This window comes from Coffea arabica, chromosome 11e (assembly GCF_036785885.1).
Source record: "Coffea arabica cultivar ET-39 chromosome 11e, Coffea Arabica ET-39 HiFi, whole genome shotgun sequence".
Taxonomy (NCBI): domain Eukaryota; kingdom Viridiplantae; phylum Streptophyta; class Magnoliopsida; order Gentianales; family Rubiaceae; genus Coffea; species Coffea arabica.
This window is the reverse complement of record NC_092331.1, coordinates 25,589,695-25,602,839: the sequence shown is the minus strand read 5'-3', so window position 1 is coordinate 25,602,839 and position 13,145 is coordinate 25,589,695.

The following is a 13,145-nucleotide window of genomic DNA, read 5'->3' as shown; positions in this document are numbered from 1 at the left end:
TTTTCCAACTTAGCACGTGGGTTTTGCATTGGATGACATCTATAGCCATCCTAACAAGATTGAGTCGAAGGCATGTAACTCGTCTTGTCACCATTCGTGCTTCAATTTGTGGGCAAATTGCTTTCAAGAGGAGGGGAATGATACGAACAAGAGGAGCCATTGGAGTAAAGCCATGAGTTTTTCTTGGCAATATGTGGTGGCATTAGATTTGGGGTTCATACTACCAACTCTTGTAGTATCATCCATTTCCATCCAGATTTGAGGACGAATCCTTCTCAAGTGGAGGGGACTGATGTGTGCACGGACCTTAGCCCAAGTAATGACCCAGTCCGAGTTCCATTGGGCCCAGTCACACGTGCACAAGCCAAGTTCTTCAAAGAATCCCTCCAAGCCCCTGTTCGAATTGTCCAAGACCAACATGGAGTCCATAGAGAAATTGAAGGCTTGGAGGGAGACAATCAAGTTATCTACACCACGATCCAAGCCCATGAAGAGTCAAGTGGGCCTCCGAGTGAGCTGGCCGAATAGGGCCTTAGGCTTTAGTGTTTAATTTATAGTTAGATTAGTTGTTCTAGTAGAGCATGGGCCGGCCCATCTTGATCCCAAGGTGGCCGAATTCCCCTTTTCCTTGTTTTCCTTAGGGTTTTTGTAACTCTTAGCCTATAAATAGGCTTGCTTTGTAAGGTTTTAGGTAGACGTTTTATAAATCAAATTACTTAGTTTTTCGATTTTCTTGCTTGTGTGAATTTCGAGCTTTACTTGCTTCTGGCAAGGGTGATTGAGCAATCTTGCATCTTGTCCTTGATTGTTCTACCGACCTATTCCCTGGCGTATTCACCTTCATCGGAGTCGTCGTTCTACAGCCTTTAATCAAATCGTGTCGTCCGTTTGATTCTAGGTCCAGCAATCCAAGCGTTGGACAACCTCGCTAGATCCTCGGGCAAACGTGCTACGTGTCTCGAAACGTGTTGATCGAGGACCGCAATAGTTGGCCTCAGAGCTTATGTGGAGGTTCCCTCATACGTCATGGCGAATACAAGACGCATAAAAGCTAGCCCACAACATTGTCTTCCTGATCCTAAGGGAGTAAAAGAAGTGCCATTACGTGGTGTAGATGAGCAATTGGACCTCGTCAAATCTCAATTGCTTGGTTGGTTTTATACCCGTTGCGGTGTCAAAGACAAAATTTGTAGCTTGGCCATTGATGGGAGTTGTGAAATTAAATCTTCCAACCATTGGTCATCTTCGACCGCACAAGTTGATGAGTACTCAAGGTGTTGTCTGGGTTACTAAGCACACACTTGTACCTATTCAAATCGGCAAATATGTGGACGAGGTGTTGTGTGATGTAGTCCCAATTCAAGTGACACGGGTTGTTGGGCAAAGCGTGGATGTCGAGGCCAGAAGTTAAATATGACGGACATACTAATAAGTATTCCTTCTTATTTAATAGTCGTCGTATTGCACTTGTATCACTTACTTATGACCAGTTTTGTATTGATCTAGCACACATGAAAAGTAAGGTTGAGCGTTATTGAATGGAGAAGCAGCTAGATGAGGGAATTGTGCCTGAAGAGATAAAACCCGAGGGAGTTGAATGCAATGAGATGAAAGGGTCAGCTGTTGAAATGGACAAGGAGATGGAAAAATCTGATGAGATGGGTGGTAAAAAGGAAGAAAAGAGAGAAAGTGGGCTGATCTTGAGCAACCCGGTGAAGGCCTATTATTTTCCCAACGAACTTACCTTGCTTTGTTTAGTGTTTCTTCTTGTATTCAGATCAAGCAAAGGCAAGTTGAGCTGATCTTGGTGTGTTCCATTCCAAAATCAATTGTAGACTTTGCAAGCTTCCATGTAGTTGGTACTCCAAGAGTTAAACCCCGTTTGTATCCATTCATGGAACAATGTCAACTGAAATCAGTCCACACCAAAGGGGAGTTGCTTCGAGCTCATCTTGATGGGAACACTCCACATTTTGTGGATGGTTGTGTACCAAGGGTTCGTTTAAAGAACAAGTACCTGAATGACCATTATGATTTTCATCTTGTTCTTAGTCCACGTGAATCTCCAACATCACCAAATCCGCCTTGGGGCCTTGCAAGTGTGTTCGGGCCGGAGTTCGATTTCACGGGATACGCTTCACACCACTTTGAGGACCCTTACCTCATGACCACAAACGATCAAGTTGAGCATACATTGAAGATGGTTTGTGAGATTCAAGGTCCGACAAGGGTTATTTTCCAACTTAGCACGTGGGTTTTGCATTGGATGACATCTATAGCCATCCTAACAAGATTGAGTCGAAGGCATGTAACTCGTCTTGTCACCATTCGTGCTTCAATTTGTGGGCAAATTGCTTTCAAGAGGAGGGGAATGATACGAACAAGAGGAGCCATTGGAGTAAAGCCATGAGTTTTTCTTGGCAATATGTGGTGGCATTAGATTTGGGGTTCATACTACCAACTCTTGTAGTATCATCCATTTCCATCCAGATTTGAGGACGAATCCTTCTCAAGTGGAGGGGACTGATGTGTGCACGGACCTTAGCCCAAGTAATGACCCAGTCCGAGTTCCATTGGGCCCAGTCACACGTGCACAAGCCAAGTTCTTCAAAGAATCCCTCCAAGCCCCTGTTCGAATTGTCCAAGACCAACATGGAGTCCATAGAGAAATTGAAGGCTTGGAGGGAGACAATCAAGTTATCTACACCACGATCCAAGCCCATGAAGAGTCAAGTGGGCCTCCGAGTGAGCTGGCCGAATAGGGCCTTAGGCTTTAGTGTTTAATTTATAGTTAGATTAGTTGTTCTAGTAGAGCATGGGCCGGCCCATCTTGATCCCAAGGTGGCCGAATTCCCCTTTTCCTTGTTTTCCTTAGGGTTTTTGTAACTCTTAGCCTATAAATAGGCTTGCTTTGTAAGGTTTTAGGTAGACGTTTTATAAATCAAATTACTTAGTTTTTCGATTTTCTTGCTTGTGTGAATTTCGAGCTTTACTTGCTTCTGGCAAGGGTGATTGAGCAATCTTGCATCTTGTCCTTGATTGTTCTACCGACCTATTCCCTGGCGTATTCACCTTCATCGGAGTCGTCGTTCTACAGCCTTTAATCAAATCGTGTCGTCCGTTTGATTCTAGGTCCAGCAATCCAAGCGTTGGACAACCTCGCTAGATCCTCGGGCAAACGTGCTACGTGTCTCGAAACGTGTTGATCGAGGACCGCAATAGTTGGCCTCAGAGCTTATGTGGAGGTTCCCTCATACGTCATGGCGAATACAAGACGCATAAAAGCTAGCCCACAACATTGTCTTCCTGATCCTAAGGGAGTAAAAGAAGTGCCATTACGTGGTGTAGATGAGCAATTGGACCTCGTCAAATCTCAATTGCTTGGTTGGTTTTATACCCGTTGCGGTGTCAAAGACAAAATTTGTAGCTTGGCCATTGATGGGAGTTGTGAAATTAAATCTTCCAACCATTGGTCATCTTCGACCGCACAAGTTGATGAGTACTCAAGGTGTTGTCTGGGTTACTAAGCACACACTTGTACCTATTCAAATCGGCAAATATGTGGACGAGGTGTTGTGTGATGTAGTCCCAATTCAAGTGACACGGGTTGTTGGGCAAAGCGTGGATGTCGAGGCCAGAAGTTAAATATGACGGACATACTAATAAGTATTCCTTCTTATTTAATAGTCGTCGTATTGCACTTGTATCACTTACTTATGACCAGTTTTGTATTGATCTAGCACACATGAAAAGTAAGGTTGAGCGTTATTGAATGGAGAAGCAGCTAGATGAGGGAATTGTGCCTGAAGAGATAAAACCCGAGGGAGTTGAATGCAATGAGATGAAAGGGTCAGCTGTTGAAATGGACAAGGAGATGGAAAAATCTGATGAGATGGGTGGTAAAAAGGAAGAAAAGAGAGAAAGTGGGCTGATCTTGAGCAACCCGGTGAAGGCCTATTATTTTCCCAACGAACTTACCTTGCTTTGTTTAGTGTTTCTTCTTGTATTCAGATCAAGCAAAGGCAAGTTGAGCTGATCTTGGTGTGTTCCATTCCAAAATCAATTGTAGACTTTGCAAGCTTCCATGTAGTTGGTACTCCAAGAGTTAAACCCCGTTTGTATCCATTCATGGAACAATGTCAACTGAAATCAGTCCACACCAAAGGGGAGTTGCTTCGAGCTCATCTTGATGGGAACACTCCACATTTTGTGGATGGTTGTGTACCAAGGGTTCGTTTAAAGAACAAGTACCTGAATGACCATTATGATTTTCATCTTGTTCTTAGTCCACGTGAATCTCCAACATCACCAAATCCGCCTTGGGGCCTTGCAAGTGTGTTCGGGCCGGAGTTCGATTTCACGGGATACGCTTCACACCACTTTGAGGACCCTTACCTCATGACCACAAACGATCAAGTTGAGCATACATTGAAGATGGTTTGTGAGATTCAAGGTCCGACAAGGGTTATTTTCCAACTTAGCACGTGGGTTTTGCATTGGATGACATCTATAGCCATCCTAACAAGATTGAGTCGAAGGCATGTAACTCGTCTTGTCACCATTCGTGCTTCAATTTGTGGGCAAATTGCTTTCAAGAGGAGGGGAATGATACGAACAAGAGGAGCCATTGGAGTAAAGCCATGAGTTTTTCTTGGCAATATGTGGTGGCATTAGATTTGGGGTTCATACTACCAACTCTTGTAGTATCATCCATTTCCATCCAGATTTGAGGACGAATCCTTCTCAAGTGGAGGGGACTGATGTGTGCACGGACCTTAGCCCAAGTAATGACCCAGTCCGAGTTCCATTGGGCCCAGTCACACGTGCACAAGCCAAGTTCTTCAAAGAATCCCTCCAAGCCCCTGTTCGAATTGTCCAAGACCAACATGGAGTCCATAGAGAAATTGAAGGCTTGGAGGGAGACAATCAAGTTATCTACACCACGATCCAAGCCCATGAAGAGTCAAGTGGGCCTCCGAGTGAGCTGGCCGAATAGGGCCTTAGGCTTTAGTGTTTAATTTATAGTTAGATTAGTTGTTCTAGTAGAGCATGGGCCGGCCCATCTTGATCCCAAGGTGGCCGAATTCCCCTTTTCCTTGTTTTCCTTAGGGTTTTTGTAACTCTTAGCCTATAAATAGGCTTGCTTTGTAAGGTTTTAGGTAGACGTTTTATAAATCAAATTACTTAGTTTTTCGATTTTCTTGCTTGTGTGAATTTCGAGCTTTACTTGCTTCTGGCAAGGGTGATTGAGCAATCTTGCATCTTGTCCTTGATTGTTCTACCGACCTATTCCCTGGCGTATTCACCTTCATCGGAGTCGTCGTTCTACAGCCTTTAATCAAATCGTGTCGTCCGTTTGATTCTAGGTCCAGCAATCCAAGCGTTGGACAACCTCGCTAGATCCTCGGGCAAACGTGCTACGTGTCTCGAAACGTGTTGATCGAGGACCGCAATAGTTGGCCTCAGAGCTTATGTGGAGGTTCCCTCATACGTCATGGCGAATACAAGACGCATAAAAGCTAGCCCACAACATTGTCTTCCTGATCCTAAGGGAGTAAAAGAAGTGCCATTACGTGGTGTAGATGAGCAATTGGACCTCGTCAAATCTCAATTGCTTGGTTGGTTTTATACCCGTTGCGGTGTCAAAGACAAAATTTGTAGCTTGGCCATTGATGGGAGTTGTGAAATTAAATCTTCCAACCATTGGTCATCTTCGACCGCACAAGTTGATGAGTACTCAAGGTGTTGTCTGGGTTACTAAGCACACACTTGTACCTATTCAAATCGGCAAATATGTGGACGAGGTGTTGTGTGATGTAGTCCCAATTCAAGTGACACGGGTTGTTGGGCAAAGCGTGGATGTCGAGGCCAGAAGTTAAATATGACGGACATACTAATAAGTATTCCTTCTTATTTAATAGTCGTCGTATTGCACTTGTATCACTTACTTATGACCAGTTTTGTATTGATCTAGCACACATGAAAAGTAAGGTTGAGCGTTATTGAATGGAGAAGCAGCTAGATGAGGGAATTGTGCCTGAAGAGATAAAACCCGAGGGAGTTGAATGCAATGAGATGAAAGGGTCAGCTGTTGAAATGGACAAGGAGATGGAAAAATCTGATGAGATGGGTGGTAAAAAGGAAGAAAAGAGAGAAAGTGGGCTGATCTTGAGCAACCCGGTGAAGGCCTATTATTTTCCCAACGAACTTACCTTGCTTTGTTTAGTGTTTCTTCTTGTATTCAGATCAAGCAAAGGCAAGTTGAGCTGATCTTGGTGTGTTCCATTCCAAAATCAATTGTAGACTTTGCAAGCTTCCATGTAGTTGGTACTCCAAGAGTTAAACCCCGTTTGTATCCATTCATGGAACAATGTCAACTGAAATCAGTCCACACCAAAGGGGAGTTGCTTCGAGCTCATCTTGATGGGAACACTCCACATTTTGTGGATGGTTGTGTACCAAGGGTTCGTTTAAAGAACAAGTACCTGAATGACCATTATGATTTTCATCTTGTTCTTAGTCCACGTGAATCTCCAACATCACCAAATCCGCCTTGGGGCCTTGCAAGTGTGTTCGGGCCGGAGTTCGATTTCACGGGATACGCTTCACACCACTTTGAGGACCCTTACCTCATGACCACAAACGATCAAGTTGAGCATACATTGAAGATGGTTTGTGAGATTCAAGGTCCGACAAGGGTTATTTTCCAACTTAGCACGTGGGTTTTGCATTGGATGACATCTATAGCCATCCTAACAAGATTGAGTCGAAGGCATGTAACTCGTCTTGTCACCATTCGTGCTTCAATTTGTGGGCAAATTGCTTTCAAGAGGAGGGGAATGATACGAACAAGAGGAGCCATTGGAGTAAAGCCATGAGTTTTTCTTGGCAATATGTGGTGGCATTAGATTTGGGGTTCATACTACCAACTCTTGTAGTATCATCCATTTCCATCCAGATTTGAGGACGAATCCTTCTCAAGTGGAGGGGACTGATGTGTGCACGGACCTTAGCCCAAGTAATGACCCAGTCCGAGTTCCATTGGGCCCAGTCACACGTGCACAAGCCAAGTTCTTCAAAGAATCCCTCCAAGCCCCTGTTCGAATTGTCCAAGACCAACATGGAGTCCATAGAGAAATTGAAGGCTTGGAGGGAGACAATCAAGTTATCTACACCACGATCCAAGCCCATGAAGAGTCAAGTGGGCCTCCGAGTGAGCTGGCCGAATAGGGCCTTAGGCTTTAGTGTTTAATTTATAGTTAGATTAGTTGTTCTAGTAGAGCATGGGCCGGCCCATCTTGATCCCAAGGTGGCCGAATTCCCCTTTTCCTTGTTTTCCTTAGGGTTTTTGTAACTCTTAGCCTATAAATAGGCTTGCTTTGTAAGGTTTTAGGTAGACGTTTTATAAATCAAATTACTTAGTTTTTCGATTTTCTTGCTTGTGTGAATTTCGAGCTTTACTTGCTTCTGGCAAGGGTGATTGAGCAATCTTGCATCTTGTCCTTGATTGTTCTACCGACCTATTCCCTGGCGTATTCACCTTCATCGGAGTCGTCGTTCTACAGCCTTTAATCAAATCGTGTCGTCCGTTTGATTCTAGGTCCAGCAATCCAAGCGTTGGACAACCTCGCTAGATCCTCGGGCAAACGTGCTACGTGTCTCGAAACGTGTTGATCGAGGACCGCAATAGTTGGCCTCAGAGCTTATGTGGAGGTTCCCTCATACGTCATGGCGAATACAAGACGCATAAAAGCTAGCCCACAACATTGTCTTCCTGATCCTAAGGGAGTAAAAGAAGTGCCATTACGTGGTGTAGATGAGCAATTGGACCTCGTCAAATCTCAATTGCTTGGTTGGTTTTATACCCGTTGCGGTGTCAAAGACAAAATTTGTAGCTTGGCCATTGATGGGAGTTGTGAAATTAAATCTTCCAACCATTGGTCATCTTCGACCGCACAAGTTGATGAGTACTCAAGGTGTTGTCTGGGTTACTAAGCACACACTTGTACCTATTCAAATCGGCAAATATGTGGACGAGGTGTTGTGTGATGTAGTCCCAATTCAAGTGACACGGGTTGTTGGGCAAAGCGTGGATGTCGAGGCCAGAAGTTAAATATGACGGACATACTAATAAGTATTCCTTCTTATTTAATAGTCGTCGTATTGCACTTGTATCACTTACTTATGACCAGTTTTGTATTGATCTAGCACACATGAAAAGTAAGGTTGAGCGTTATTGAATGGAGAAGCAGCTAGATGAGGGAATTGTGCCTGAAGAGATAAAACCCGAGGGAGTTGAATGCAATGAGATGAAAGGGTCAGCTGTTGAAATGGACAAGGAGATGGAAAAATCTGATGAGATGGGTGGTAAAAAGGAAGAAAAGAGAGAAAGTGGGCTGATCTTGAGCAACCCGGTGAAGGCCTATTATTTTCCCAACGAACTTACCTTGCTTTGTTTAGTGTTTCTTCTTGTATTCAGATCAAGCAAAGGCAAGTTGAGCTGATCTTGGTGTGTTCCATTCCAAAATCAATTGTAGACTTTGCAAGCTTCCATGTAGTTGGTACTCCAAGAGTTAAACCCCGTTTGTATCCATTCATGGAACAATGTCAACTGAAATCAGTCCACACCAAAGGGGAGTTGCTTCGAGCTCATCTTGATGGGAACACTCCACATTTTGTGGATGGTTGTGTACCAAGGGTTCGTTTAAAGAACAAGTACCTGAATGACCATTATGATTTTCATCTTGTTCTTAGTCCACGTGAATCTCCAACATCACCAAATCCGCCTTGGGGCCTTGCAAGTGTGTTCGGGCCGGAGTTCGATTTCACGGGATACGCTTCACACCACTTTGAGGACCCTTACCTCATGACCACAAACGATCAAGTTGAGCATACATTGAAGATGGTTTGTGAGATTCAAGGTCCGACAAGGGTTATTTTCCAACTTAGCACGTGGGTTTTGCATTGGATGACATCTATAGCCATCCTAACAAGATTGAGTCGAAGGCATGTAACTCGTCTTGTCACCATTCGTGCTTCAATTTGTGGGCAAATTGCTTTCAAGAGGAGGGGAATGATACGAACAAGAGGAGCCATTGGAGTAAAGCCATGAGTTTTTCTTGGCAATATGTGGTGGCATTAGATTTGGGGTTCATACTACCAACTCTTGTAGTATCATCCATTTCCATCCAGATTTGAGGACGAATCCTTCTCAAGTGGAGGGGACTGATGTGTGCACGGACCTTAGCCCAAGTAATGACCCAGTCCGAGTTCCATTGGGCCCAGTCACACGTGCACAAGCCAAGTTCTTCAAAGAATCCCTCCAAGCCCCTGTTCGAATTGTCCAAGACCAACATGGAGTCCATAGAGAAATTGAAGGCTTGGAGGGAGACAATCAAGTTATCTACACCACGATCCAAGCCCATGAAGAGTCAAGTGGGCCTCCGAGTGAGCTGGCCGAATAGGGCCTTAGGCTTTAGTGTTTAATTTATAGTTAGATTAGTTGTTCTAGTAGAGCATGGGCCGGCCCATCTTGATCCCAAGGTGGCCGAATTCCCCTTTTCCTTGTTTTCCTTAGGGTTTTTGTAACTCTTAGCCTATAAATAGGCTTGCTTTGTAAGGTTTTAGGTAGACGTTTTATAAATCAAATTACTTAGTTTTTCGATTTTCTTGCTTGTGTGAATTTCGAGCTTTACTTGCTTCTGGCAAGGGTGATTGAGCAATCTTGCATCTTGTCCTTGATTGTTCTACCGACCTATTCCCTGGCGTATTCACCTTCATCGGAGTCGTCGTTCTACAGCCTTTAATCAAATCGTGTCGTCCGTTTGATTCTAGGTCCAGCAATCCAAGCGTTGGACAACCTCGCTAGATCCTCGGGCAAACGTGCTACGTGTCTCGAAACGTGTTGATCGAGGACCGCAATAGTTGGCCTCAGAGCTTATGTGGAGGTTCCCTCATACGTCATGGCGAATACAAGACGCATAAAAGCTAGCCCACAACATTGTCTTCCTGATCCTAAGGGAGTAAAAGAAGTGCCATTACGTGGTGTAGATGAGCAATTGGACCTCGTCAAATCTCAATTGCTTGGTTGGTTTTATACCCGTTGCGGTGTCAAAGACAAAATTTGTAGCTTGGCCATTGATGGGAGTTGTGAAATTAAATCTTCCAACCATTGGTCATCTTCGACCGCACAAGTTGATGAGTACTCAAGGTGTTGTCTGGGTTACTAAGCACACACTTGTACCTATTCAAATCGGCAAATATGTGGACGAGGTGTTGTGTGATGTAGTCCCAATTCAAGTGACACGGGTTGTTGGGCAAAGCGTGGATGTCGAGGCCAGAAGTTAAATATGACGGACATACTAATAAGTATTCCTTCTTATTTAATAGTCGTCGTATTGCACTTGTATCACTTACTTATGACCAGTTTTGTATTGATCTAGCACACATGAAAAGTAAGGTTGAGCGTTATTGAATGGAGAAGCAGCTAGATGAGGGAATTGTGCCTGAAGAGATAAAACCCGAGGGAGTTGAATGCAATGAGATGAAAGGGTCAGCTGTTGAAATGGACAAGGAGATGGAAAAATCTGATGAGATGGGTGGTAAAAAGGAAGAAAAGAGAGAAAGTGGGCTGATCTTGAGCAACCCGGTGAAGGCCTATTATTTTCCCAACGAACTTACCTTGCTTTGTTTAGTGTTTCTTCTTGTATTCAGATCAAGCAAAGGCAAGTTGAGCTGATCTTGGTGTGTTCCATTCCAAAATCAATTGTAGACTTTGCAAGCTTCCATGTAGTTGGTACTCCAAGAGTTAAACCCCGTTTGTATCCATTCATGGAACAATGTCAACTGAAATCAGTCCACACCAAAGGGGAGTTGCTTCGAGCTCATCTTGATGGGAACACTCCACATTTTGTGGATGGTTGTGTACCAAGGGTTCGTTTAAAGAACAAGTACCTGAATGACCATTATGATTTTCATCTTGTTCTTAGTCCACGTGAATCTCCAACATCACCAAATCCGCCTTGGGGCCTTGCAAGTGTGTTCGGGCCGGAGTTCGATTTCACGGGATACGCTTCACACCACTTTGAGGACCCTTACCTCATGACCACAAACGATCAAGTTGAGCATACATTGAAGATGGTTTGTGAGATTCAAGGTCCGACAAGGGTTATTTTCCAACTTAGCACGTGGGTTTTGCATTGGATGACATCTATAGCCATCCTAACAAGATTGAGTCGAAGGCATGTAACTCGTCTTGTCACCATTCGTGCTTCAATTTGTGGGCAAATTGCTTTCAAGAGGAGGGGAATGATACGAACAAGAGGAGCCATTGGAGTAAAGCCATGAGTTTTTCTTGGCAATATGTGGTGGCATTAGATTTGGGGTTCATACTACCAACTCTTGTAGTATCATCCATTTCCATCCAGATTTGAGGACGAATCCTTCTCAAGTGGAGGGGACTGATGTGTGCACGGACCTTAGCCCAAGTAATGACCCAGTCCGAGTTCCATTGGGCCCAGTCACACGTGCACAAGCCAAGTTCTTCAAAGAATCCCTCCAAGCCCCTGTTCGAATTGTCCAAGACCAACATGGAGTCCATAGAGAAATTGAAGGCTTGGAGGGAGACAATCAAGTTATCTACACCACGATCCAAGCCCATGAAGAGTCAAGTGGGCCTCCGAGTGAGCTGGCCGAATAGGGCCTTAGGCTTTAGTGTTTAATTTATAGTTAGATTAGTTGTTCTAGTAGAGCATGGGCCGGCCCATCTTGATCCCAAGGTGGCCGAATTCCCCTTTTCCTTGTTTTCCTTAGGGTTTTTGTAACTCTTAGCCTATAAATAGGCTTGCTTTGTAAGGTTTTAGGTAGACGTTTTATAAATCAAATTACTTAGTTTTTCGATTTTCTTGCTTGTGTGAATTTCGAGCTTTACTTGCTTCTGGCAAGGGTGATTGAGCAATCTTGCATCTTGTCCTTGATTGTTCTACCGACCTATTCCCTGGCGTATTCACCTTCATCGGAGTCGTCGTTCTACAGCCTTTAATCAAATCGTGTCGTCCGTTTGATTCTAGGTCCAGCAATCCAAGCGTTGGACAACCTCGCTAGATCCTCGGGCAAACGTGCTACGTGTCTCGAAACGTGTTGATCGAGGACCGCAATAGTTGGCCTCAGAGCTTATGTGGAGGTTCCCTCATACGTCATGGCGAATACAAGACGCATAAAAGCTAGCCCACAACATTGTCTTCCTGATCCTAAGGGAGTAAAAGAAGTGCCATTACGTGGTGTAGATGAGCAATTGGACCTCGTCAAATCTCAATTGCTTGGTTGGTTTTATACCCGTTGCGGTGTCAAAGACAAAATTTGTAGCTTGGCCATTGATGGGAGTTGTGAAATTAAATCTTCCAACCATTGGTCATCTTCGACCGCACAAGTTGATGAGTACTCAAGGTGTTGTCTGGGTTACTAAGCACACACTTGTACCTATTCAAATCGGCAAATATGTGGACGAGGTGTTGTGTGATGTAGTCCCAATTCAAGTGACACGGGTTGTTGGGCAAAGCGTGGATGTCGAGGCCAGAAGTTAAATATGACGGACATACTAATAAGTATTCCTTCTTATTTAATAGTCGTCGTATTGCACTTGTATCACTTACTTATGACCAGTTTTGTATTGATCTAGCACACATGAAAAGTAAGGTTGAGCGTTATTGAATGGAGAAGCAGCTAGATGAGGGAATTGTGCCTGAAGAGATAAAACCCGAGGGAGTTGAATGCAATGAGATGAAAGGGTCAGCTGTTGAAATGGACAAGGAGATGGAAAAATCTGATGAGATGGGTGGTAAAAAGGAAGAAAAGAGAGAAAGTGGGCTGATCTTGAGCAACCCGGTGAAGGCCTATTATTTTCCCAACGAACTTACCTTGCTTTGTTTAGTGTTTCTTCTTGTATTCAGATCAAGCAAAGGCAAGTTGAGCTGATCTTGGTGTGTTCCATTCCAAAATCAATTGTAGACTTTGCAAGCTTCCATGTAGTTGGTACTCCAAGAGTTAAACCCCGTTTGTATCCATTCATGGAACAATGTCAACTGAAATCAGTCCACACCAAAGGGGAGTTGCTTCGAGCTCATCTTGATGGGAACACTCCACATTTT